The following is a 24,975-nucleotide window of genomic DNA, read 5'->3' as shown; positions in this document are numbered from 1 at the left end:
ATGTCCACTGCAGTCTAAAGGCCTGCAAAGGTCAGGTAAGTTATTCTGCTGATTCATGAAAATTTACAGTCACAATTAATGTAGGCCCATCTTCTGTATGCTTTCTTCTTTCTTCTGCATCTCCATGTTGATGTGTCAAAGCACAACAAACAAAAAAACAATTGGGTTTGCAGCTGAAGCATTTTTAAAAATGGAGGCTGAAATGCTGAAAGTCCTCAAAGAAATCCATCCTAAAACTTCCTGCTGGATGCTGACTGAGTTCCTTGGAGTGAGTGTGACGCAATCAAAGCTAATTTCACACATTTGAATCTGATGGTACACAAGTTTTATATTGAACAGTTTCCGTTATCTAATCACAGCTCTTCTTTGGAATCATTTTTGCTGTTCCATATTCTATGCACTTTGCTCAGCACACGCACATTATTATGCAATGATAATTTGCAAGCACTGGAAAATAGCTAATTCTGAAAATGCTGATGTTACGACATTTGGTGTCATCCTGACATCACATCTATGTTTTGCTTGGAAACACTCTGTGGGGTTAAGCCCCATTCTCACAGAGTTTACGTACAGAAGTTGCAGTCAGCACTACAGTCTTCAGTCACCCGGAAAACAGTGGTTTGATTTTGCTGATGTCATTGTTTCAGTATGGTTTCATATGAAGTGCAAAAAATATAATCAGAAGCTAGTCAGCAAGTCTGTCTGTACATGTGGAAAATTCATCACATGAGGTAGATCTCAGTGTCGTGTGCACAATATCCAATAAACACCAAGAATCTAATGGCCAAAGCAAGTGCTCGTCTATTAACAGCGATTTAATGCAGATTAACATGGAGTAAAATAAAGATCAGTAACTCTGTCTGAATTCCAAAGTTTCGTTGTTGTGAACTGGATTAAATGCATATGAAGATAGATTTCACTCGTTCACAGCACACCCAAAGACGAAGTCCAGAAAGTCTGTAAGCCATAAGTAACTGTACATTAAGAAAGAGAGCATGCTTGCTTGAATGCAGCTTGATTCCAAAAAGGTAAGAAATGAATTGGATATTTTATTGGAGAAAGTTACTTTATTGTTTGATTGCATATGTGAGCCTTTCAGTCACTAAGCAAGAAGAAAAGTCATTGATCCAAAGGTTCAAAGACGGACAACACTTTTCCGATGTTTAGCAATAAGACACCTCACATGTATTAGACAAAAGTTAATCAACTTACCTTCATGAGTTCTCAGAGCCAAAGCTCAGGAAATGGACCAAGAATACAAATTGCAGGGTGTACAGGGATTTATTTGTAGATGATGTTGGAAAAACAGGGTTAATTTCTTTACTCTGCATTTTATTCAACTCTCTATGATGTTAAGATTGAATTTATTGAGTTTTTCAGGAGTTACATATGTTCTCATAAGCCAATTATATTGGATCAATTTAAATCTACTATTAACAGATAACGTTTGCACTTGATAACAAGCCGTTTCCCATTCCTGCTCTGTAACATCTCTCTGAATATCCTTTTAGTGTACTGTTTCCAGGCAACATTTCTGATATTTGCTTTCTTGTTTTCTTCTATATACAGTACCAATGAAACGTTTGTATATGTGTAGCTGCCTCCATTGTCTCTAAAATAATACATAAACATCTCACTGAAAATGAATCCAGAAAGGGCTGTGAGATCCTACTTTAGGCCCAGATGAACTTTTCATATTCTGTGCTGTCACTCACATTATGTTTTGTCTGTCACTGTCCAAGTATTCGGCCACCAGCATTCCATCATGAAAAAGGAACTCCTTATGAAAAGTGTTTATTTTGACATGGAAAAACCACCACGAACATCTTTCTTGTTCTACCTCTCATGTGAATAAAGCAAGAGGCAAAAACTTTGCTTTCTATTTAAGACACCTTGGAGATGTGCAGTATGCATGGAGGAGTATCCATCACTAAAGTAAGTAAACAACAAAACAAGACAACAGATGTCGCTGTTGCCACATTGTACACAGATTAAATGGTCGATAACGCACCAGCTGGAAATTTGGTGTGTGTCACAATCTAAATTAAATTCATATCATCATCTGCTATCAACAGCATATAACAGCACTCCCCTCTTACCACCTCTTGGCCCCCCTGCAACCCCCACCACCCTCCCATTGACACTGACACCTCCTCTTACCACCTCATGGTCCTCACTGAGGACCCAAGAGAACATGAATATGAACATTACAACTCAGCCCATGTCATACTGCACATATAACTTTATATTTTATATACATTATATTCCTCATCTGCTCTCTTATACATTTTACTTTTTACTGCACTGCCACTTACTACCTGTTGCTCATATCTCTTATGGTTTCATAGAAATTACTTGCACTACCTGCACATACCTCATACTGTTTATACCTCAAGCCAATTGCACTACTTGCATGTATTTATGTTTTGGATATTGTGGCTATTTGCACTTCTGGTTAGATGCTAAACCGCATTTGTTGTCTCTGTGCTGCACTCTCTAATCTAATCTATTTGGGGTGTTCCTAAATGCTTCCAAAGGCAACTGGACTTGCTTGTGGTTCTAGGTGTTTCACCTCTCATCCAAAAGGCTTCTTCAGTTCTAACTGACTGATGGGAAGTCCCAGGCATTTATCCTCTTGCAGGATCATAGCTCCGCCCAGCATGGTGTTGAAGGCACAGTGGGTGCTGATAGGTAAGAATGAGTGGGTTGTTCACCCATCGTGTGACTCAATAGGGTCAAATGAGTCCTGGTGTGAATGGCTGTTAAGCTGCCTGGGAAGAGATCTCAGAACTGCATTGTAAGTGGCTGATAAGTGGTGTCTTCGACCACCTCCTCTGTTCAGTGATGGTCTTTCCAGTTTGACATGGATGGGTTCTTTCACTCTTTCAAACCATCAGTCTTCCCTGGATAAAATATGTACATCCTCAAATAAATGTCATGTAGGTGGACTGCTGAATCTTGACCTGAGGTGTTGGCTCTTCTGTGTTGTGCCATGCTCTTGTGAAGTGGTTGCTTTGTTTCCCCAATGTACAAGTCTGTGTATTCCTTGCTGCATTGGACTGCATACACTACATTGCTCAGCTTTTGTCTGGGTGTTTTGTGGACAAGCATCTGCCTCAGGGTGTTACTGGGCTTGAAGTGAACAGGGATGTGGTGTTTGTTGAAAAGTTTGGGTTTGGGTTGCCACATGTTCTGAGTGTTTCCCTGATGTACTTCTGCTCCTTATCCTTGCCTTCTGTCCTTGTGAGCACATTCTGAGCTCGATGTTGTAGCTTTCTGATTATCCCCAGCTTGTGCTCCAGAGGGTGGTGAGAATCAAAGAGCGCATATTGATCTGTGTGCCTGGGTTTTCTGCATCCTGTTTCTGCATTCCTGTCATCTTCGATGTGCACTGCGCAATCGAAAAGGCCAGACTGTCTCCTTTCACATCCTCCTGAATGAACTTGTTGCTGTCTACTGCATTGATGTGATCTGTGGAAGCTTCTACTTCCTGTGTTCTAATTTGACCTAGGTGTCATCCACGTTCCTCTGGGGTACAGGTGGTAATACAGTGGTCGGTCAATGGCTTTGTCCTTTTCCAGTAGTTGTAAGCAGTTGATTACCTTCTTCTTTTAGCTGCTGGTGGGATCTCACTTCAGTGTCTCACAGGTGGCTGTGTCACTGAGTACACCGGTCCCCTTGGCATGGTAATCATCTTCTTTTATCAGCCGGCAAGATGGTGATGTTTCAGTCTCACTGTAGCGATGTCAGTGCCTCCCTATTTGGGGTGTATGTTAAAATATGGGGTGATTTATATTTGTGTTTTGAAACTTCATGCCACTTCAATAACATCAGTTTTACTTTCTTTTCCATGCGCATTTAATCTGACTCCTGCTTTCAAAGGGATGAGAGGACCTTGTGTTATTGACCACTAGCGTTACATGGCCTGATTCCGCAAGCTGATTCTGTATTCCTCCTACTAATGAGCTGCTCAGCCTCTTTTCCACTTTGAGCTAAATCAGGTGAGGTGTCATTCATTCAGGTCTGTTTTTGCTAAGAGTCAAGCTTGACATCTGTTCATTTCCTGCAGAGGCATGAGAGCAGTTACTTTGAATAGTGATAACTAGCATATTATCACACCCACTTTGCATTTCCATTATCAGCAATATTTCTTGATATCATTTCTGAGTAACTTTCCTCATGCGTGAGACATTTCTGAACTCTTCAAGGTGCAATTTAACTCAACATGAAGGAAAATTACTCATGTCTCCTCTAACCACATAAGCAGATGATGAGATCCATTTTCAGTACACCAATCAATAAGTACTCAAAATAATCGATTTTCTCCATGAATTTTAAAAATGATTGCAGTTACAGTGGTAATAAAAATATTTTAGAGTAAGCTGTTTTAATCTCTCTATGCCAATCACAGGTGTTACTAAAGAAAACAAGATTATCAAAAAGACATGTTTATATTTCTATTTTCCAACACGAAATGTTTCAAATATCAAATTTTCGAAAATATCTGTAATACAATGTCGATACATTAAAATATTTTAATAGCTCTACACAATATCCTGATAATTAAAACACCAAGATAAGACAGCATATAACATCATTAACATTCCAACTTTACATACAGAACAAATAGATCTAGAAAAATACAGTCCAACTCACTGAAAGCAGATGTCAAACTATACGTGGTCTGCTTGTGGAAAGTTAGTCCTAACAGCCACATCAAAAACATCATCATCAGATCTTGTTTAAAACTGTTACTTCCTGAGCTTTTTCAGTTTGCAACCCCAAAATCTGAGGCAAAAGTGATTAACACCAAAACACTAATGTCTGTCTAAGTTAGTCATCCCTTTGATACACTGTGTTCAGGGCAACTGAGCTGCAATTAACCCCAACAAAATAAGCAGGTATAAAAAGCACATGTATGGATACTGATGTTTATTTTATTTTTTTTTACAGAACAAAATGAACTAACATTAAAAAAAAACACTCAAAAATTCCTTATTCAACAAAATGCAATGTCTGTCTCACAAACATGTACATGTTTTTTTTTAAGTTTCCGTCACTGATAGATAGTGGTGCATGAAAAAAAAATCTAAAAAAAAAAATAATTATTAATTTTAATTAATTATTACCATCATCGCCCGCTCTCTGGGTTTTTATATGTAATGACTACATTCACAATACATTAACAGCAGCAGTATTTCTTGATAATTGCTACAGACTGGTTTTAAGCTTTGCAGGGTTTGTTGAACTCTCTGGGTCGGGTGTTGACATACACGTTTTTGTCCTCCTCATCTCTCTTCAGCTTCCTCTGAGGAATACAGTGCAGACAAGGAGAGTATTTTACTTACATATTAAGTATTTTCCTTATCATGACAAGTAATTTCCATAATGTGTGAAGCACAGGAGACTGAGTGAAGTTAATCTCTTACCCATATAACAATGATAATGCAGGTGATTGACAGACTGTAGACCAATAAAACACAACATCCTGCCCACATCACAGTTTCTGGGATGAATGGAGACCTGACTGGACAGTTCTGATTGGCAGCTGGGACAGTGTCATTCTTTTCCGGAAAAAACTGCTTTTCTATGAATTGGTCACAACAGATTTTCTACATTTTAATATATTACACACTATATACAAAAAATATGTTATAATGAAATATAATTGCGTGTACATGTGAATTTTAGTCATGCATTTTACCTGCCACTATGAGTTCAGTGATGTGACAGTCCACACTGAATGGTGGAGGATAAATCACCTCCCTCTCGCAGATGTACACTCCACTAGTGTCGGCTGTGACTTCAAAGTGACCGGAGAACAAATTATATGCAGAATCCAAGTCCTAAATGAAGAGGGGTGGAGGGTGATAATTTAGACTGAGGGACATTCATTGCAGACAGCCTGTGCACAATGTATTACATGGTACATCTGCTGAGACTTTCACAAGCATCAAACAACACCAGCACACTACACTATACCCCACTTTGCTGCAGTGGTGGTGACAGGTGATTGGATGAACCATCTGTCTGTCACAGGCTAACTTATATACACATATGTTGTAGTATGACTCATGCTGAAGTGTGGTCTTTGCGCAGTTCTGATTTGATTTCCTGATATCACAGATTTTTATTTAGTCTTCAGCTGTGGCTAAAGTAACCAACTTTAACTTCAAAAAAATAACTCTATGGCTTAAACATCGACATGCATCAATTTAAAATGGAAATATGTGTAGTGACCTTGCAGGTTTAGTCATCAGAATCAGAATGTGTGTGTGTGTGTGTGTGTGTGTGTGTGTGTGTGTGTGTGTGTGTGTGTGTGTGTGTGTGTGTGTGTGTGTGTGTGTGTGTGTGTGTGTGTCAAATTCATGCAGCTGTCAAAGTAGGGCTAATGTTAAATTAGGACATCGTAAAACATAGATAGGACAAGCTTTCAATGTTATGTAAAAATGTTTTCTTACACTGTGTGCTGATGCAATTATTAGTTGTTTCAAATACAACAAAGCAGAAATAGTCACTTTATTCACTAAATAACTTAGCCTTAAGTTATATTCCGTGCCAACTCTGTTTCTCCCCCTCCTGTCTCTTTTGGCATGTCAGGTCGGCAGCAAAACACGTCCAGGCAAATTCAACCTTGCACTCGGCTTTTAAAGGATACTCACTAGATATACAACTTGAACTGATTGAATACTTTTTTGTTGTAAAGCAAAGGCAGAAATGTTTATTAAAATTTAATATATTACTGAATTAAGACAGTTTTAGTTATTTTCATTTTGACCAACTTCTTAAAATAAGTTATCAACTAACTAAAACACCTACATGTAACAACTTGTTTTTCATGCAGAATAAAGCTCTTGTTTTGAAGCTATATTCTCTCAGCCCATAAATCATTTCTTAGAGTGTAACCTTTCAGTTACCAAAGCTCTTTACTTGCATGAACTTTCAGTGCAGTGCAGACCTGGAGCAGAGGTGAGATATTGTGGCTTCCTAATGTGGCAGAGCAATGCATGTCATGCCACTTGTCAGTGAGACTCTGTCAAGTCTCTTTGTGTAAAAGAAACCGATAAATCTTTCATAAATGTACAGTAATGAACTGAGATGTAATAATTGTGGTTGTGGATGGGAAAGCCATTCTTTCACATTAAAAGCCATGAAGCAATAAACATGACATGAACTATGACATGTACAGCACAAGTACAGATGATTCTTAAATGATACAAAGATAAATAAAGGTTTTTTAAATTTCACATGGTGTCATTTTTTTCGTTGGAAAAATCTGCTAACCACTGAAATCCTCAGGCTGCAGACCTTTGTGATACATCACAAATAAAGACACATCTAGGCAGACAGACAGACAGACAGACACAAACACACACTGACTGACCTCACTCAGACTTATTTGGCTGATGCAGCTGCCATTGAAGTGGAGCAGGTACTTGAGGTCTGAGCTGTTAGCCATGGATGGACAGGAGATGGATGCTTTACTGAGTTTTGGCACCTTGATAATCACCCCAACTGACAGACAGAAGAAGCACAAAGATAGGCTGACAAAATTTAACAACAAAAGCAGAAAGAAAAAAATCACATCTTCAAGTGGACTGGTGAAGTTTCACCCTAAAACATTGTTATTTCTACAACTATCTGCTCTACCTGAGGAAAAATAACACTCATACAAAAGTTTACAATCTGCAAGCCACTGCACACTGGCTACCATGTCCTCCTGTTTCTTGCATTTGATGTTCTTCATTTAAAATGACGTGGCGCACTGTAGTTACAGACTGAGTTGGACATACAGGACAGTCTTTGATTTCTATTTTCTTCTCAGCAGCATGGCAGAGAATTTGAAAACTGAAGCAAATTAATGGCATTAATTCCATTTTATTACAAGTCAACTTGGGTCATGTGTTTAGAGTTTTGTCCTTCCTGTTTGTCACTTATGATAACATCATGCAAAGCCTGTCTGACGAAGTTCGACAGTGCAAGAACCACAAGCCTTCAGATAATCAAGAAGTGCCAAGAACAACCAACAGTTTAGCAACATTATTCTAAATCACTTGGAGGAAACTGAGAGCACCTGAAATGTCACTTACAGCCAACGGTGCACATATAACTAAAGTCAGCAGAGGAGGTCAGACTCAAGTGTGATAGATGTTTACAATGGACAGTTTGGGGAACAATTGTACCATTTACCTTTAATATCTCTTCCAGAGAGTATGATTGCCTATCCTGGGGTTTCTTTATAACCCATATGGTTTTGTCTCTTGCCCTGTCAAGATTCTAAAATCATACTAATTGGAGAAGAGGAGAGGTCAGTTCATCTGACTGTAGCCTAACTCTTCAGTGGGGACCCAGTCCCTCCCAGTTTACCAGCCCACTAAAATAATTAGATGCCCATTTGGGTGGAAAACTGCCACATTTTGCAACACTTTAAAAGAGGCAAGGAGAGTGACTGCAGCTCATGATTGTGTCAGTTTGAATGGCTCTGTGTGCTCAGTGGTAGCAGGGAAAACGGGCTGAGGACACATTCTGATCTGCTGGGCGCCCTGATAGTCCTGATTTCCTTACTGGCCATACATGGAGAAAGAACCTATATTATATATTGATAATATGTTGTTCATGCAAAGGCAAGAACATGCATTCTAATTCCACACTACACCCTAAGTCAAATCAAGGTGTTTGTTGTGTGTTTGCTTAAAATTCATGAGCAACATTTATTTTATCAAACTCCTTTCTCTTGACGTAGGAATCTGAGTCCAGATTTGACAGAGCACATGAAAGCCATCATAGTCATTCCGAAAGGTGAGATGTTCAAAATTCTCAAGTCTCAACAGTTTCAGTTTAAACAGCTTTAATTCTGAAGCAATTTCACTAACCTTGTATCATCTTACCTGAGCACTGTGTGACCTTTCCATTATTCAAACCCACCATCACCATCACCATCACCAGGACCTCAGCTCTCATCTTGTCCTCCTGACTGCTTGCTGATGATTATCAGGGTTTGATTGTAGTGAGGAATGTTTTCTTCTCCTGCAAGATGCAAAGGGACCATCACTCTCCTCTCTGCAAAAAGGCTAGTGGACAACAAAATTCCACCTGTCTTCACTATCACAGAGACGTGAGCAACGAGAAATAGAAACACTTCCTGTGTGAAGCTGTGAAACCATGCCACAAACAATGTACCCACATGCATGCACACACACAAACACAAAAAAAAACAACCACATGCACACACATATAAACACTTACATATCTATATGTGAGTACAAACATACTGCATGCATAACAACATGTTCAGAAACATGTGCATGCAAAACATATAATATAGTCTTATACAATACAATAAATTATGAACAACAATATCACTGACATTTAGGTGGAAGACGTTCAGTTCACACCTCCACCTCCATCAAGAAAAGTATTCTTAGCCGAAAGACAAACTAACAGTCAGAAGTTTACAAGTACAGCTGAAAGGGGCACCGGCAGGGGGAGGATCATTGAGACTGTCCCAGGTTTTTATATATTGTGGGGGTTGTGTTTTCTATTCTTCAACTGAAAGTACAATGATGTGACAGAGTGAAAAGTCAGCCAAGTATTCAAAGAAAACATTGTTACATGTTACAGTGGTGATAAGTTGTAATGTTTCTCACAAAGACGTGGTAAAAAATCAACTGAAATGATTTTCATTGTTTTACTTGAACAATATTCTGCAATTTTCCAAATGTTTTATATTTTATATGTTCAAAGTATTTTAAAAGAGTTTGGAGAGTTTCAACTACATCATCCCAATTTGCATTATGGGGACCTGCATTTTGTCCCCACAAGTATGGTGAATCCCCACAATGTGACTGTGTAAACAGATTTATGTCCCCACAACATGAGTAATACATGGGCACACCGCACACACACACACACACACACACACACACACACACACACACACATATACCCACTTTTCTATTGTGATTTTAGCCCTGAGTGTTTATAGTTTTTCTTTTCAAGGCTTGTCACACCAATGTCTGATCTCTGGTACAGATCTCTGATTTTATTTGAAGTTTACTTTACTGAAGTCAGAACAAATATCACATAGTAGTCCCAGTTTTTGTGATCAAACTGTTTATCACAAAACTCCTCATGCCCCGAAACTTCCTTTAACCATGAACAGTTTTTATACCATCATCTGTACACACATACTCACTTTCATCAAAATTTGGACAGATGAAGGCCAGGCTGAACCAGGTCCTCCTTCCCAAATGGGAAACATTGCAGTGCATTCAGCAGCACCTACCCTTTTACCTTTGCAGCGTTAAAACCAACACTAAACAAACAGTATAGAATAAGATATATCAGGTTTTGGATACTCAGACAATACGTGTTAGTAGGATCAATTCCTTGTTGGTTTTGGTCTAAACATGGGCTTTGTTGACAATAAGAAAAATCTAAAAGTTCACCAGAAATATCATTTAAAGAATAAATTAGTAACTAAATATTAAACTAAAAAAGAATAGTTTCACTGACTTCTTCTGGTTGGAAGTTTCACTTCTACATCACTACAGCAAGGTGACAATGTCCATCCCAAGAGGTCAGCAAAAACACGATTTTAAGGTACTGGGCCGTCGCTCTTCAAAGAGTTCACGATAAACTCATTCTGTGTACAGGTGCAATGTACCTTCAACTGAAAACAAGTGTTTTGCTCTTCAACCACATCCTGTAATTGTCAAAGAGCATGTGTTAAAATCTTATCTAAAATATGTCTGCCATCTAGTGGCTGTTGCATGAACTGTCCACACCCTGTGCAGCTAAGCACCGCAACAACGCACACAACATTCTCATCACAGGTCGTCAAACACCGGTTCTGTGTTGTCATGCTCCTCTGTGTCTTATCCAGATGCACAACATACCCTTCAGTGTCCATGTGCGACGCATAAGGACTTCCTGCCAAGCCTTTCTATCAAGGGGTCAACATTGTGAAACACTGCAGCTGTGAAGTGTGTGGTTTGGTTGGGCTGAGACATCAGTGCAGAACAAGGGGCTTCCAAGCCTTTTCAGCTCAAGATGCAAAAGACACATTTGGTGTCTCCCTGGGACCCAAACTTACAATAAAACATCACAAATTGCCATAAGAAATATATTGCAAAACTGATAAAGAACACAACAAATCCATCCATCCATCGTCTATATACCCCCACCATCCCTTTCGCAGCTGTCATTGGGCGGAAGGCAGACTACACCCTGAACCGGTCGCCAGTCGATCGCAGGGCAACATAGAAAGACAGACAACCATTCACGCTCACACTCACACCTACGGACAATTAAGAGTCCCCAGTTAACTTAATGAGCATGTTTTTGGTCTGTGGGAGGAAGCCGGAGTACCCGGAGAGAACCCACGCATGCACGGGAAGAACATGCAAACTTCACACAGAAAGGCCCCCCCCCGACCCGGGGATCAAACCGGCGACCTTCTTGCTGTGAGGCACGCACACTACCTGCTGTTCCACCATGCCACCCCAACACAACAAATCACAAAATGAAAATGCATATGACAGAGAGGATAACCATTACAAATCACAACTTCACTTGTCATCACCACATTTGTCACACAAACATACACAAGGAGATTCTGACACTTGTTCAACAACTGACACACATATATGCTTAACTAATTCAACATTACACACACACACACACACACACACACACACACACACACACACACACACAGGACAAAAGAATGTTGAATAAATGCAGTTTACTGTCTAATACACATTAGAAATAAGCCTGCAGGTTGGGATGAAGAGTCAGTAATCATAGTTAACAGTGACAAGTAATGTTAGCCAGAAAGCACACTAGAAGATCAACACACAAAATAAACCATTCAAAGTTACTTTTCTGTTGTCGTAACAGTGTCTCTAGAAAGTTTCTTCTTTGCACACAAAAAAGTCTTTTGACTTGCCCCAGGCTGAGAATGCTTCGGCTGGAGGAATTTTTAATTCGCATTTTTAAGCTGTCATTACTGAGCACCTCTCCACACAAAACACCCTGATGCCCCCGCTCTGCATTTCGCAGCGCTTTGGTGAAGCTAACGTGTAACTCTTCTTTTGCATTTTCGTTTCGACTTTACACACGTGATTGAGGGTGAGGGAGTCACAGAAGTCAGACTCAAACGTTAGCTCCGCAGAGAGTGTGAACACATTTTCTGATCCAGGTTCACGAGAAGTGAGATGGGAAATTAGGCCCATGTATTCACCTATCATAGCATTGTTAGCATACCAAGTGGCGAGCCCATAAAAACAGGTCTGTGAGCCTTCTTAGGTTGGGTTAGGGTTAGGGTTACCCTAAGTTTGGGAAAGACTGATCGCTTGTGCTGTCAATGCACTGACACACATCATGCAGATAAAATGGTTTTGTTTTGTTTTTTGTTAACGATTTAGCGGTTTCTGTTCAGCAGAGAACAACTGGGTGGAAAAGCTGAAGTCCTTGTTCCATCACATATCTTTTGTAAGCCAACAGGGGATGTCCCAACTGACTGCTTGTCTCTCTGCATGTGATCTCTGCAGCTCCTCACACTTGATGTTGGTTTTTGAAATGATGGAAAAATTATGTTTTTGAGTTAGTTTTCCCCACCTACTCAGAGCACTCAGAAGTGAGGTGTTACTCTGTGGTTTATGGCTGCGTCTTAGATCACCTCCTCTTCCTTCCTCTCTGCTGTCTGTCTTGCTCTACAATAGGATATTGTTTATGCACTCACATACATCAGTATAGTTTTTACACTGCTGGCATGGACAGAATATCATCAGTACAACAGTGATACAATAATTTGTAAGTGAAAGGATTGTTTGTTCAAAGACAAGGCATTCGGTTACATCACTTTGGACCAGGCGATGAGCCCGTTTGTCCAACACTTTATTTGAATGTAGACTCAGAAAATGAGATATAAGTCCCCCTCCCCTTAAAAAATGTGTTTTGCTTATTGTTCCATTGTTTGGATGTCTGAGCTTCACTGTGCAGAATGACGTCTGTGTAGAGACTAACGCTAGATGCTACGTAAGGGGCAAAGTTTTTTTGTGTCACCTTAAATGTCAATTTAACACACGTACGTGCGAGCAGGATTTTGTGACATCACAACTAACCATTTGTGGTTCAACACATCTCACACATGTGGAATGTGGAAGCTTGAAACTTTTATCAAAAATATAATGACTTTTCAGTGAAGTATTACACATGTTGTGTCCTGGTGTTAAAGTTATGAAATGAAAAAATAGGGAGAATAGAGAGACGCAGTACATGTAATGTAATTAACATTTTTTTAAAATAGGCAATTTTTTTTAATCAGTTTTACATTATCAAAGTTGATTTTATGATTTTATAATGCCTGTGTTTTATCCTGTTAATGCTTCGAGCTGAACAGATCCTACCTTTATGTGAGCAGTATGCTGTCTTGCCACTAATTCACTGCTACCTACACAGGCAGTGTCAGACCACTAGAGGGCAGACTTTTGTATTAAAAGCGTCTTAACAACTGAACATGATGCTGAGAGAGAGAGAGAGAGAGAGAGAGAGAGAGATCATTTGAACTTTAATATAACAACACAATACATAATAAGAGTATAAAAATAAAGCAGAATAGAATAGGAATGAAGAATAACCTCATCAGGACTCATTGATTCATGGTGGTTTTTGGGTTGGGCAGGACAGGAAGCAAGGCACCGGGAACGCGCAGGGCATGGATACGCGCTCCCGCTGACTTTTTTGGGATCCGGTGTAGATCTTACTGTGTGTGTCAAACAAGACTCAAACACCGGAAGTGAGGTAATGTCATCTTCACAATAAACAATTAACGGAACAACAAATTAAAAACCGACATTTCCATTTGACTAGAGTCTGCTTGCTGTAATTACACTTCGTACGATTTTAACAATAGCTGTTCCCCTAAAAGAGTTTGTTAAAAAACAAATTATTGATCTATTTTGATAATATAGGTCTGTGATTCTCAACGTAGTGGGTGGAGCTCCCCAAGAGATTATTACATGAATATACGGGAGTGTGAGACGATGACCAGGATAGAGAAGAAGACAAAAATATGTTTCCATTATGTTTGTGGTTCTTTCTCGTGTTGGGAATTACATGATTAGTCTTCAGGCCTTGAAATGACTGGAATAAAACAAAAGGAAAAAGATTTGCTCGTTTGTTGAGTTGATTGCAAACTGTAGGCACGTAAGGGGCTGCAGCTAGACATTGCTCTGTTTTAAGGTTTCACAAGCTACAAGGGTTGGGAATCATTGTTGTAGGCTATGATTTCCCTTGGCTCCATTCAGCACTGTGATTGCAAATGACAATTCAGGACTCAGCAGTGCAGGTTAGATGAGTCAGCAAGGCTATTCAATCAATCAATGAATACATGTAAAGATATCAGAAAAGGATATTAATGAGAATTTGATGAAAAGAATGTATTGCACAGAGACAAATGAAGTCAAGTACTTAATGGCAGACTACAAAACAACAGAAGATGAGCTGGAGTGGTGATGAAAAAGGAAATGGAAACGTATAGCAACATATTGTTAACAATATTGGTTAGATTATAAATGCACTAAGCACATGATATGTATGTATATTATAAATGTTCATTAAAAATGAAAAAAAAAAAATAAAATAGCTTTTATTTGAATTTCATTTTGTATGCTTCATAGTGCAGAGTAGGCGTTTGCTTGAAAAGTTTTTTGTTTTCTGTTTTTTTTCGTCAAATAGCCATTGCTGGGTAAATTCTGCAGCAAGGAGGCTTTATTGTGAAAGTCCCGCCCGGAAGTTTTCCACTTTGCCTGCCTCTACCTTGACGCTAGAGGTGTCGGGATTCAGTGTGGCAGCAGGGGAAATCAAGGAAATCTGGGATATCTGGGAAAGGGGAGTCGGTAAAAACGGGGACTAAATCGGCAGAAATCCCGACGAGGCCTCGACCGACACACCGCGGGGTCCCCGGCGGACACCGCTCCTCTGTCCTCCCGCTGGTGGCTGCGTTTTTTCTCCCTCAAATCTCCCTGGATCCTCACAGTAAGTCGCTCAATTCCCCTTCACCTAAACGCATATCTATCCCACCACATTCACCCTGCTTTCTTCCCCCTCGCTGTTTTATCTGTGGGATTAAACTCGTGGCAGATAAAACACGACATTGGGTGTTTATTGTGTGGCAAACGGAGAGCGGAGCCGGTAATTAACATCCGCTGGAATAAAAGCCAATTAATCCCGTTAGTGGATGCATGTGTGTGAAGAGAAAAGAGCAGGGGTGGGGGTGACAGAGAAAACGAGCAGCTCCACAGAAAAGGGCTTTTGCTTCACTTTAGCCTGTTAAATGCTCCTCAGTGGTGACTGCATGTGCACACTGTGGGTTGATTTCTGCCCATGAGCGCCGTTATTTGTTGTGCATGTGTGTTTTCGGTGCTGAGTTAACGCCGCAGGGCCTGCAGAGCACAGACTCCCGGCCTGGATGCGCAGGTTCGCCGGGCAGCAGCAGCCGGTTGTCAGCGCCTCTCCAGCCGGAATATGTGTGTTGAGAGCTGCAGCTCGGAGGCCAGGCGTGCAGAGCTGACACCAGCAAGGCGTGGCATTCATATAGCATTACACAGCCATGGGCGTGTTCCCCGCAGCTGCCACACAGCCCACTTTAAAATGGGCACTTTATTCAGCATCCTTTATTTAGGGTCGCATTGATGTGACCCTATAAATATGACTTCTGAGTGTGATCTTCCTATTCGTTATTGTTTTCTTTAATAAGAAGGCAGGCCAGAGCTTTGCCCCAAGCCTCGTTTAACAGTCATTTAAAATTCAGCATCATCAGACATGCAGGCCTGCCATCTGTCTGTCTGTCTGTCTGTCTGTCTGTCTGTCTGTCTGTCTCCTTGCAGGTCAGTCAGTCTTACTGTCTTGTCCTCCTGCAGGCTGTTTCACTGTCTGACTGCTGTAAGTTGGACTTGACTTGCTGTCATGTCTTCTTGCTGGTAGACCTGTCTCTGTCTCACATGACTTCCAACAGGGTTAATTATAGAAATATTGTGATCAAATGCTGCACTGAACATTGGGATTTATTAGACCACTTTAGGCCTTGGAATGGATACATTTAGGTGTAAAGTTGGACATATCTACCTTAAAGCTAAGATTAAAGACGTCTGATTCATGGGACCACTGTGAAGATTTGAACCCATAAACTGTGATCATAGATTTTGGATTTAATGAGTCCACCCTAGCTGTTAAGGTGGATTTATAATTGTTCATGATGGAGTCATGCAGTCATGGGTCAGCAAGGAGTTTTATGTATCGATGGCATCAGAGCAGCAGTGAGTGAGCTGCACTGGTGAGGCAAGTAGATTTCATTGCCAAAGCGCAGTCTGACGCTGTCTGGCAACGAAATCTACTGGCCAACCAATGGTCAAAAAGGACGTCTTGGTTTGTGTTGCATTGCCTCACCAGTGCAGCTCATCCACTGCTGCTCAGACAGCGTCAGACTGCGCTTTGCCAAAAACTGAGACAGGATTGACTTTTCTCTCTGAATCTCTTTGAAATGAACTAGGAGGTCGTTTTTCATGCAGCCAGTCAGTCTGAATGTGGCATCACCCACTCGAGGGTGGCTTTGTTTAAAGTCTGTCAGCACTGGTGCCAGTATGAAGCAGAGTAAACGCTGCCATGTGAAAAAAAAAAAAATATATATATATATATATTTTGCCCTCTCTGTGGGCAAATAGTGGGCAGTGACCGTCCTTGTCCTTCCTTGCCTTTTGTACAGAGCAAACTGACAGCGGCTTCGACCTCACTGCCGACTTCAGTGCGCAGAGATAGATAGAGAACATAGATGGTTAAATGCCAAGACTTCTGGTGTTCTTCCACCAATGCATTGATATTAACATGTGAAATAATCGCACTGATGTCCCTCACACTGACCTGCATGGCCATTTCAAGCATGATATTTAAAAAAAAGCTCAAATTTTCAAACAGTGTTTCTTCAGATGTTTAATACATTATTTGAACCAAATTAACTTCCAATAATCTTGAATGGACGTTCTGTGTCAGCGCTGTGATGTGTAACCCAGCCCGTCAGAGCTGAAGTGTAATCACTCGGACAGGCTCGAGGCAGCCCACCTCTATAACACACTTGCGTGCAGCTAAGTGGAGCAGAATTCAGCATCTCCCAGTCGTGTTGAGGGTTAACTGGAGTATAAAAATCCCTGCTGCCCTACTTCAACTAAAGGCTGCTCTGACTGTATCCAACCAGCCAGTCGGCCTGAGCTTTGCATCTGAGACCTGCAGGGTTGTGCATTTCTGATTCAGTATCCTTCACTGTTAGTTAGTGCTCATCCCATTGTGTTTGTGCTCTGTACTTCAGACTGATGCATCAAATGCCAAACAGTTTATATATAATATAACCAAGGTAGAAGACAAAGAAATAGATGGGGAAAAAAAGGATAAAATGGACAATTAACATCAGAACTCTAAAGATAACCTACAAAAATACACACGTTTACATATACAGTCAAAATCCCCCCAACATTCCATCCATGTGTACATTTAAATTGATATCAATCACGTCTGTCTCACCTGTTCTCTCACTGCCCTCCACTGAAAGCAGATCACACGCTGATACAAGCTAAGTAGAGGATCAGTATTGATTTCACAAGCGTCATACAACTGAAAATTACACACAAATCATCAAAATAAATAGATGAACAGATACATGATAATAATGCTGAAACATAAAAAAAGAATAGAATGTGCTCCACCTGTTTGGTCATTGACTCCTCCCAATATCTGTTAATCCAACTGGCTGATAGAATCCTGAGTCTTTTCTCAGTATAAGTTATCTCAAAACCAACTGATTTTTGTTAAACGTCACAAACAAACAAAAAGTTGGCTCTCTCAGAGCTGCTTTATCATCTACAGTTTGCTTTAAAGCTTTGCAGCTGTGAGCAGCTCCTCCATTTCCTGTTTGCATGTGGGAAAACACTCAATAATCAAGTGTTTGTCAGTTTGAATTCTGACATTTTTTAGCAGTTTTTGTCATTTTTTTCCCAGCATGAACACTCTACATGATCACCTGCTGAGAGTCAGTACGCAGTATGGAAGTCAGACACCTCGGGGCTTTTAGATCTACCTTTACACAAGAAATATCAGAATCCAAGAGGCACATTGTCACCTTTATGCTTCCCAGAGGATGAATCCCACCACAGAGCAAGATGTCTGCTTTGCATCCGAGATACTAGCGATGTGTTACAGTGAAAGTAATGTGAACGATAAGTTTGATAACCCACATTTGTGCTCAGGGTCCTGCTCACACATACGTGAATGCATGCCTGTTGTGGGATTTGCACATCTGCATTTCCATTCAAAGGGCCGGTCTGCAAGCATCAAGAGGCCGTGTGGGTCTTGTGTGCTTCCTCTGGCTGCAGTCATCTTGTAAACATCACACTCAGTGCGCTGGTTACATCTGTATCAGCTGCTCTGGTGCAGTTTGTCAGAATATTCTCACTGGTGGCTGCAAGAGGTCAGCCCAGGTCACCATCTGATGTTTTCTTCTCGCTCTCTGTCTGTCTTTCTCTGTGTCTCTCTCTCGCCAAGTGTATGGAAAAGTCATCCCTCTTTTTCTCAGGAAATTCCTCCTCGTCCCAGGGGTGAGACAGACAGAGGGAGTGAGGGAGCAGCAGAGTGGATCTGCTGCAGAGGGACACTCCAGGCCTCACTTTCTTACTCACTGCAGTCTCTGTCGTTTAGTTACACTATCTTAGCATGTTAAGGCAGTTATGAGTAGGCATTGTTATGAAGCTTTATATCCTTGTTGCATTCAAGAAAGCTCAGATGTTTGAGATTTAACATCAAAGCCAGCAGACTGATGCAAGAAACAACCATCACTGTTAGAAATCAAGTGTGGAATTAATGTTTTCATGTATTTCACAGGTCCGGTGATGGAGTGGATGAGAAACAAGTGTCTCTGTGTGAACTTGCCACATGTGAAACATCATTGCACATCACAGTAAATAGCACTAACCTATAACGTTTGAAGCTGTTGAGTAGTGTATGGTGTAATGCAGCACTACTGTAGTAGTCTGTAGTGCGGACTGTTTCGCTGTGTCAGTGCTAAACCTGCAGAGACACTCTCACATCAAAGAGCATCAGGAGTGAGGCAGGAAACTGGAGATGGTGTGTGTGTGTGTGTGTGTGTGTGTGTGTGTGTGTGTGTGTGTGTGTGTGTGTGTGTGTGTGTGTGTGTGTGTGTGTGTGTGTGTGTGTGTGTGTGTGTGTGTGTGTGTGTGTGTGTGTGTGTGTGTGTGTGTGTGTGTGTGTGGAGTTTGTTCTTCATTCGTGGCTTTGTCTGTTGGACTGCTGACTGGTTTGTCTGGTTGGCAGTGATGTAGAGTGCTTATCTGTTCATTCAATGCAGCGATGAGGGTTGTACATGTATGGCTTCATGGCTAACTGGCCTCATGTAAGATGGCTAGCAGGGCTATTTTCAACATGGAGGTTCAGTCACGCTAACAGGGTCACCTAAATGCTACACTTTTCCTCAGTATTTTGATGTTCATGGACGATGTCTGTCTCGGTGAATTTGGCTGCATCTTATCTTCCCCTTTCTCACGAGTCTGACTCCGTCCACATATGAGGTGCCACCAGTACAGATTGCTGTGCAAATAAACCCAGTTGCCAGTTTGCTAGGTGTGCCTAGTTAAAGGTGGGTGAGTCATTCTGGAGAAAGATTGGTGATATTGCCACCTCCTCTTCTTCACAATGCAGTTACATGATTACACATCACTCACCACTCCTCTCGCTCCCTCCATCTCCATCCTCTTCCTCTTGTCCTGTGCACGAATGCCACCTGTTGCTGATGGGCTGGAACAGTGTTGTCTGGCACGATCTGGACCACTCTGGCCGCTTTCTGCTCCTTTTGATGGCTGTTTGTGCTATTGTTGAATTGGACTTGTGTTATGTGTTCTTATTGCATAAAAGATGTTGTCCAACCATTTACAACCCATTGAGGGTCCACTGCACTGCAGAAGTTGGGGCTTTATGACCCCGTTCAAAGACCTCCTTAGTGGCACTAATAATGGTAATTAATTTCCCAATATCGATTTATCCTGAACTGCAACCACTTGTTAGTGAAATTCTGGCTTTTCTGATAGTTTAAGTGCTCAAGAGGGTTGTACTGCTGAGCCTTTTGTTGTGGCTCAGAGCTTCAGAGCCATCAGTGTGGGTGACACAGATAACAAAAGCACCTTGATGGTGCTCACAAGCCTGAACCAGATGACCTGCCCAGGTAGATTAACAGCTATATTCAAATTTAATAAAATGGCCTAGTTTCATTGGTTGAGATTAGATATTAGATTAAATCTCAAAGGGAAGCTTGTGTCGAAGCTGAACTAAATCCTTGGTGTTTAAGTTTTGTTTTGTTTTGTTTTTTTCATAAAGTCAAAAGCCGAGGCCGAGCCCAGGAAATCTGAATGTTATAAAAAAAATCAGATCAGCTAAAACATCGATCAGGACACCAGTGAAAGGTGTTTGGTTGTGTAGTAATGAAGCACAAAAGATAACTTATTATTTAAAAAAAAAAAAAAAAAAAAAAAGCTTAAGTACAAAATGCAGGTCCCCATAATCAATTTCAATCATTAAATCTCAGGGTGTAGACGAGTTAAAGTTAGAGTTCGGCAAGTGGTTCTGATTAGAGTAAGTCTCCAGGAAATGAATGCAAGCCTATGTAATGTCCCCAGAAATATGTGTGTTGCAAATTTTGGCATTAAGAGTTGTGTCTGAATCTTGTGTCCCCTTCCATCTCTTATTAAAGTTGAGCTGTGCGTGCATGCGTGCGTGCATGCGTGCGTGCGTGCATGCGTGCGTGCGTGCATGCGTGCGTGCGTGCATGCGTGCGTGCGTGCATGCGTGCGTGCGCTCTGATAACAATAAATGGTTTTTCTGCTGTTTGTTGTTGAAACAGGCAGCTGGCAGCAGAATGCAGTGACTCAGCTTGTGTGTGTGTGTGTGTGTGTGTGTGTGTTTGTGTGTGTGTGTGTGTTTGTGTGTGTGTGTGTGAGGGAGCCAGACTCACACATAGCAACAAACACACTATTAATGGAGTATCCAGATGAGGTAACAGCACTCAAGTTTCCTCTGTCTCCTCTTAGTTAACTGCTCTGTAAAGTGGACATCGTGGACAAACAGGAGGACAGTCAAAGGGCCTGATGTGTGTTCAGTTTGGAGTTTCTTAAAATGATTGCACATTTTCAAGAGACTGACTACATGATAGGATTTCAATGGTTCTGGGATTCTATTTTTGTGTATGTGTACTGGGAAATCCTAAGAAAACCCTCAGGGTTCAGAGGTCAGGGATGCCATTTAGAAAGCTGGTGTTGGTCTGAAGCTCCAGTGACATGGTCAAAGAGCAAGGAAATCTGGGAAAACAAACCCGGGGTTGTGTTGTGCGGTGGGTGCAGTCGTCACCATGACAAATCCAGTCAGCTGTTCATACAAGTAGCAAAAGCACAGGCTCCAAGCAAATTTATGCTCAGTAACTCAAACATTCCCTGTCTTACTTTTAGAAATGTAAACTTACTTTTATTTGTTTTTATTCAAGAAAAGAAGACTTCTAAATTGTTAAATGTTGTAGCTGCTGCACAAGAACTTTGCCTAAATAGTGTAGTAGTACAAGTGTAAACAAGATTATAAATCTGACCCAGTATTCAAAGCTGTTAGCTTTCATATTTGACTGTGTTTGATGCTCTGGACACATTTCAGCTGCTACCAAAAAACCAATTGGGATTCGATGCCCAGCCTGAGTTTGAACGTTCACATGGATGCTCGGATGCCTCTGATCCCTGTCATTTAATTATCTTCAGGTAAAGAGTCCAGTTGTTTAATGCAATCTAATGTAGACAGAATGTATTTGACAGCGGATAGTTCTGCATTGAGAAATATAGCTTCTAAGTATAACACCCTCATGGCTTTACCTTGATTTCTGCACTTTCCTTTAGTGTTTTAGTTGTGGATTTGTTGTGACAGGAAGCTTTGGACAGGATTCTGTCCAGATTCCCTTCAACTCCAGCTTGAAGAAAACACTGAAGGTCAAATACAGTTTTCAACCAGCATCAGCACTGTCTGTCTCTCTTTAATTCCAGACAGATGTAGAGCCATTCTGGCTGCTGTTGCTGTGGTACTGCTCAGCCCTCCTTCTTGGAAAATGTAATCTCATTTCTTCTTCTCTGTTTTTTTTTTTTCTATTCTTTTATTTTTCCCTTTCGTGTTTTTCCTCAGCTACATTACTCTCGCCAAGGCCCTTTTTGCTCCTTCCCTCTCTCTCTTTGTCTTTCTGTGTCTATGTCCCTCGGCCCTCGTGGAGATCCGGGGGCAGGCTGTGCAGCTGGAAATCAGGACTGTCATTTTGACTGTGTTGAATGGAGGCTGACTCTGCTCTTCTTGTTTTTAAAGTGTATTCTTTCCAATAACTTTCCGCCTTCGAAGTGGAGGAGGAAGTATTCAAATTCTTTGCTGAAGATTTCAATTTAAGAAAATGTTGTTGTCCATCAGAAGCCAATGGAAGTTTGTATTTGACGTGGCTCTCAAACAAGATCATAGAATGCACGCAGAGTGGAAACACATGGCAGTGAAAATAATGGCACAATGTCCATTCATCCATTACAAGTAGAGTTTTGGTATTCAGAATTTTTCAGTATTATTAAGAAGTGTAACAAGTATTTGTGACGGCAGAATTGCTACATGTTGTTATTACAAATGTGAAAGAAGAAGAATTTTAATACTGTAAATGGTTGAAGTGGAGCTAATTTTTATCCTGTTGGAAAGTTTAATCGCTTATTAGCTCATTATCAGATATACTGATATTGGTGCATACATCTGTCAATAAGTAATAAGAAGTTGCAGCATTACAATGTCTTTCCAGTGATAGTTTTATCTTACTCATTCCCTCAAAAGTAATGAATCCTAATTTTAAAAAGTTTAAGTATGTTGATGTAAAAAGAAATAAAATGTTGGCCAATATATATATCAATTCATTTCAGTGGAATCACTGCAGCTAGTGGAGTCATTCTTGTTGGTAGAGCCATTTATTTATTTATTTCATTTAAATTTAAATTTTTTTATATTATTTTTGGTGAACTTTGACATTTGAATTTGCATTTTTGAAGACTAATGAACTGTTTTCACTGCGCTGACCTCAGAGCAGAGAAGCAGGAGTCCAAAGGGAGGTAGCTTATTAGCTGTGTTGCAGCATTCACATTTATTTAACTTCCTCTGATGGAAGAAACTGCTCCATAAAAGAAACATGGCTAGTAGACAGTAATATTACAGGTGTTGATGGTACATATGCATGTGAATAAACTCCATGAACTTATTGTCAGAACAGACTTCAATCTTGCTGCTAGCAAATGTTAGCAAGCTAGCTCAGAGAGCTAATGCAGCATGACTAGCATGTTCCTCGTTGGCTAGTGTGTTAGCAGTTACCGTGTCAGCTCTTGCTGCTGGTCGATTATCTATTTTGCTGTAGTTTATTTACATGTATTTATTTCATGGTTTGCTTCTGTTGTGTTTTTATTAACAAAGCATAAACAAATACTATCTGTAGAACAACTCTCAATTATCAATATCGGCATCTGCCTAAAAACTTGAGTCTGTGTAGTTCTTAAAAAGACACGTCAATAAAAAACTGTAAAAAAAGGCAGCAAAAAGAAGAGGCAAACATAACCATGTCCATATATCCACTGTTAGCCTGATTAGAGACGGAAAGGACAATGTTAGTTAAGTTTGTTAGCCTGTTAGCTCTACATTTACACAAAGCAGTAAAACAAGCCACAGCAGCAGTGCTAGTTAAACCCTGAGTTCTGCCACATAACCTTTAATGTGTGTGTCAATGGCGTTTCTATAAAGTGTGTGTGTGTGTGTGTGTGTGTGTGTGTGTGTGTGTGTGTGTGTGTGTGTGTGTGTGTGTGTGTGTGTGTGTGTGTGTGTGTGTGTGTGTGTGTGTGTGTGTGTGTGTGTGGCAGTCTGTGTATATGTGTGACAGGCTGAAACATAGTGAGAGTGTGTTTGGGGTTTGTCGGTCGGTTGGTCAGCCTGGTTTGAAGTAACTGTTGACACAGTAAGTTGTACGTGTGTGTATGTGTGGGTGTGCGCTGGCTTGAAGAAGCTGTTGATACTGTAAGCCTGTCTGTTTTCCATTGCTCATACGAAGAGAAGAAAGTACAGGCATTGAACGTGTGTGTGCGTGCATGCGTGCGTGCGTGCGTGCGTGCGTGCGTGCGTGCGTGCGTGCGTGCGTGCGTGTGTGTGTGTGCGTGTGCGTGTGTGTGTGTGTTGTGTGTGGTTGGTTGGTTGGATGTGTGTGTTAATGTTATGGCTTGGAGTACGCCTGGAACAGCTACTGTTTTTCTGTGCTGGCTCTTTCATTCGTGAAAACACACTCACTCGTGAAGCGGGTCCAGACCAAACCACAGCTACCTCCTATATCCAGACAACGCTCCAGAAGAGATGGAAAGTATGCGAGCCCTCTTTCTGTCTGCTGACTTCTGTCTCAGTGTGAATCAAACACAGTGTGGATGTGGATTTATACTGTGTCGGGATCCGCTGTGACAGAGGTCATGGTTCAGACTTGCACCACTCGTGGCAGAATCTGCTCTGAAGCCCACTGAGATACTGAAAAAAGAAATATGCATAATCGACTTGGCATTGGGGAAATTGCACAAGAGTTAAGTGTGGTTGGTTTGTGATTGACTGGTTTGGAAAAATGTGGGGATGGAAAGTCAAGATACTCACCTACTTCAGCAGTTACTGCGTAGGTGTCTTTCAGTAGGGAACAGGCTGTCCAGGAACTCCTCAGCTTTCTTAAAAGACAGATGTACTATATTCATACCCTGCTTACATGTTTCTTCTTCCTGTTTTAAGTGTATTGGGCTGATGACGTAACTCCATATCCACATATTTCCAGCAGCTGAAATAGAGTTGAAC

General features: G+C 40.9%; 1 protein-coding gene across 2 annotated transcripts in view; it reads left to right on the top strand.

Moving 5' to 3' along the window:
• The first annotated feature begins 14,806 nt into the window (after positions 1-14,806).
• raph1a (Ras association (RalGDS/AF-6) and pleckstrin homology domains 1a) overlaps positions 14,807-24,975 on the top strand; it is a 60,487-nt gene continuing 50,318 nt past the window's right edge. For both annotated transcript variants that reach the window (XM_070975329.1, XM_070975328.1), the window contains exon 1: positions 14,807-15,042. The gene's annotated coding sequence lies outside the window, so the exon portion shown is untranslated. The remainder of the gene's footprint in view (positions 15,043-24,975) is intronic.

The sequence above is a fragment of the Chaetodon trifascialis genome, chromosome 12, assembly GCF_039877785.1.
Source record: "Chaetodon trifascialis isolate fChaTrf1 chromosome 12, fChaTrf1.hap1, whole genome shotgun sequence".
NCBI lineage: Eukaryota > Metazoa > Chordata > Actinopteri > Chaetodontiformes > Chaetodontidae > Chaetodon > Chaetodon trifascialis.
The sequence above is the reverse complement of the archived record's forward strand: the minus strand, read 5'-3'. Positions and strand labels throughout refer to the sequence as shown.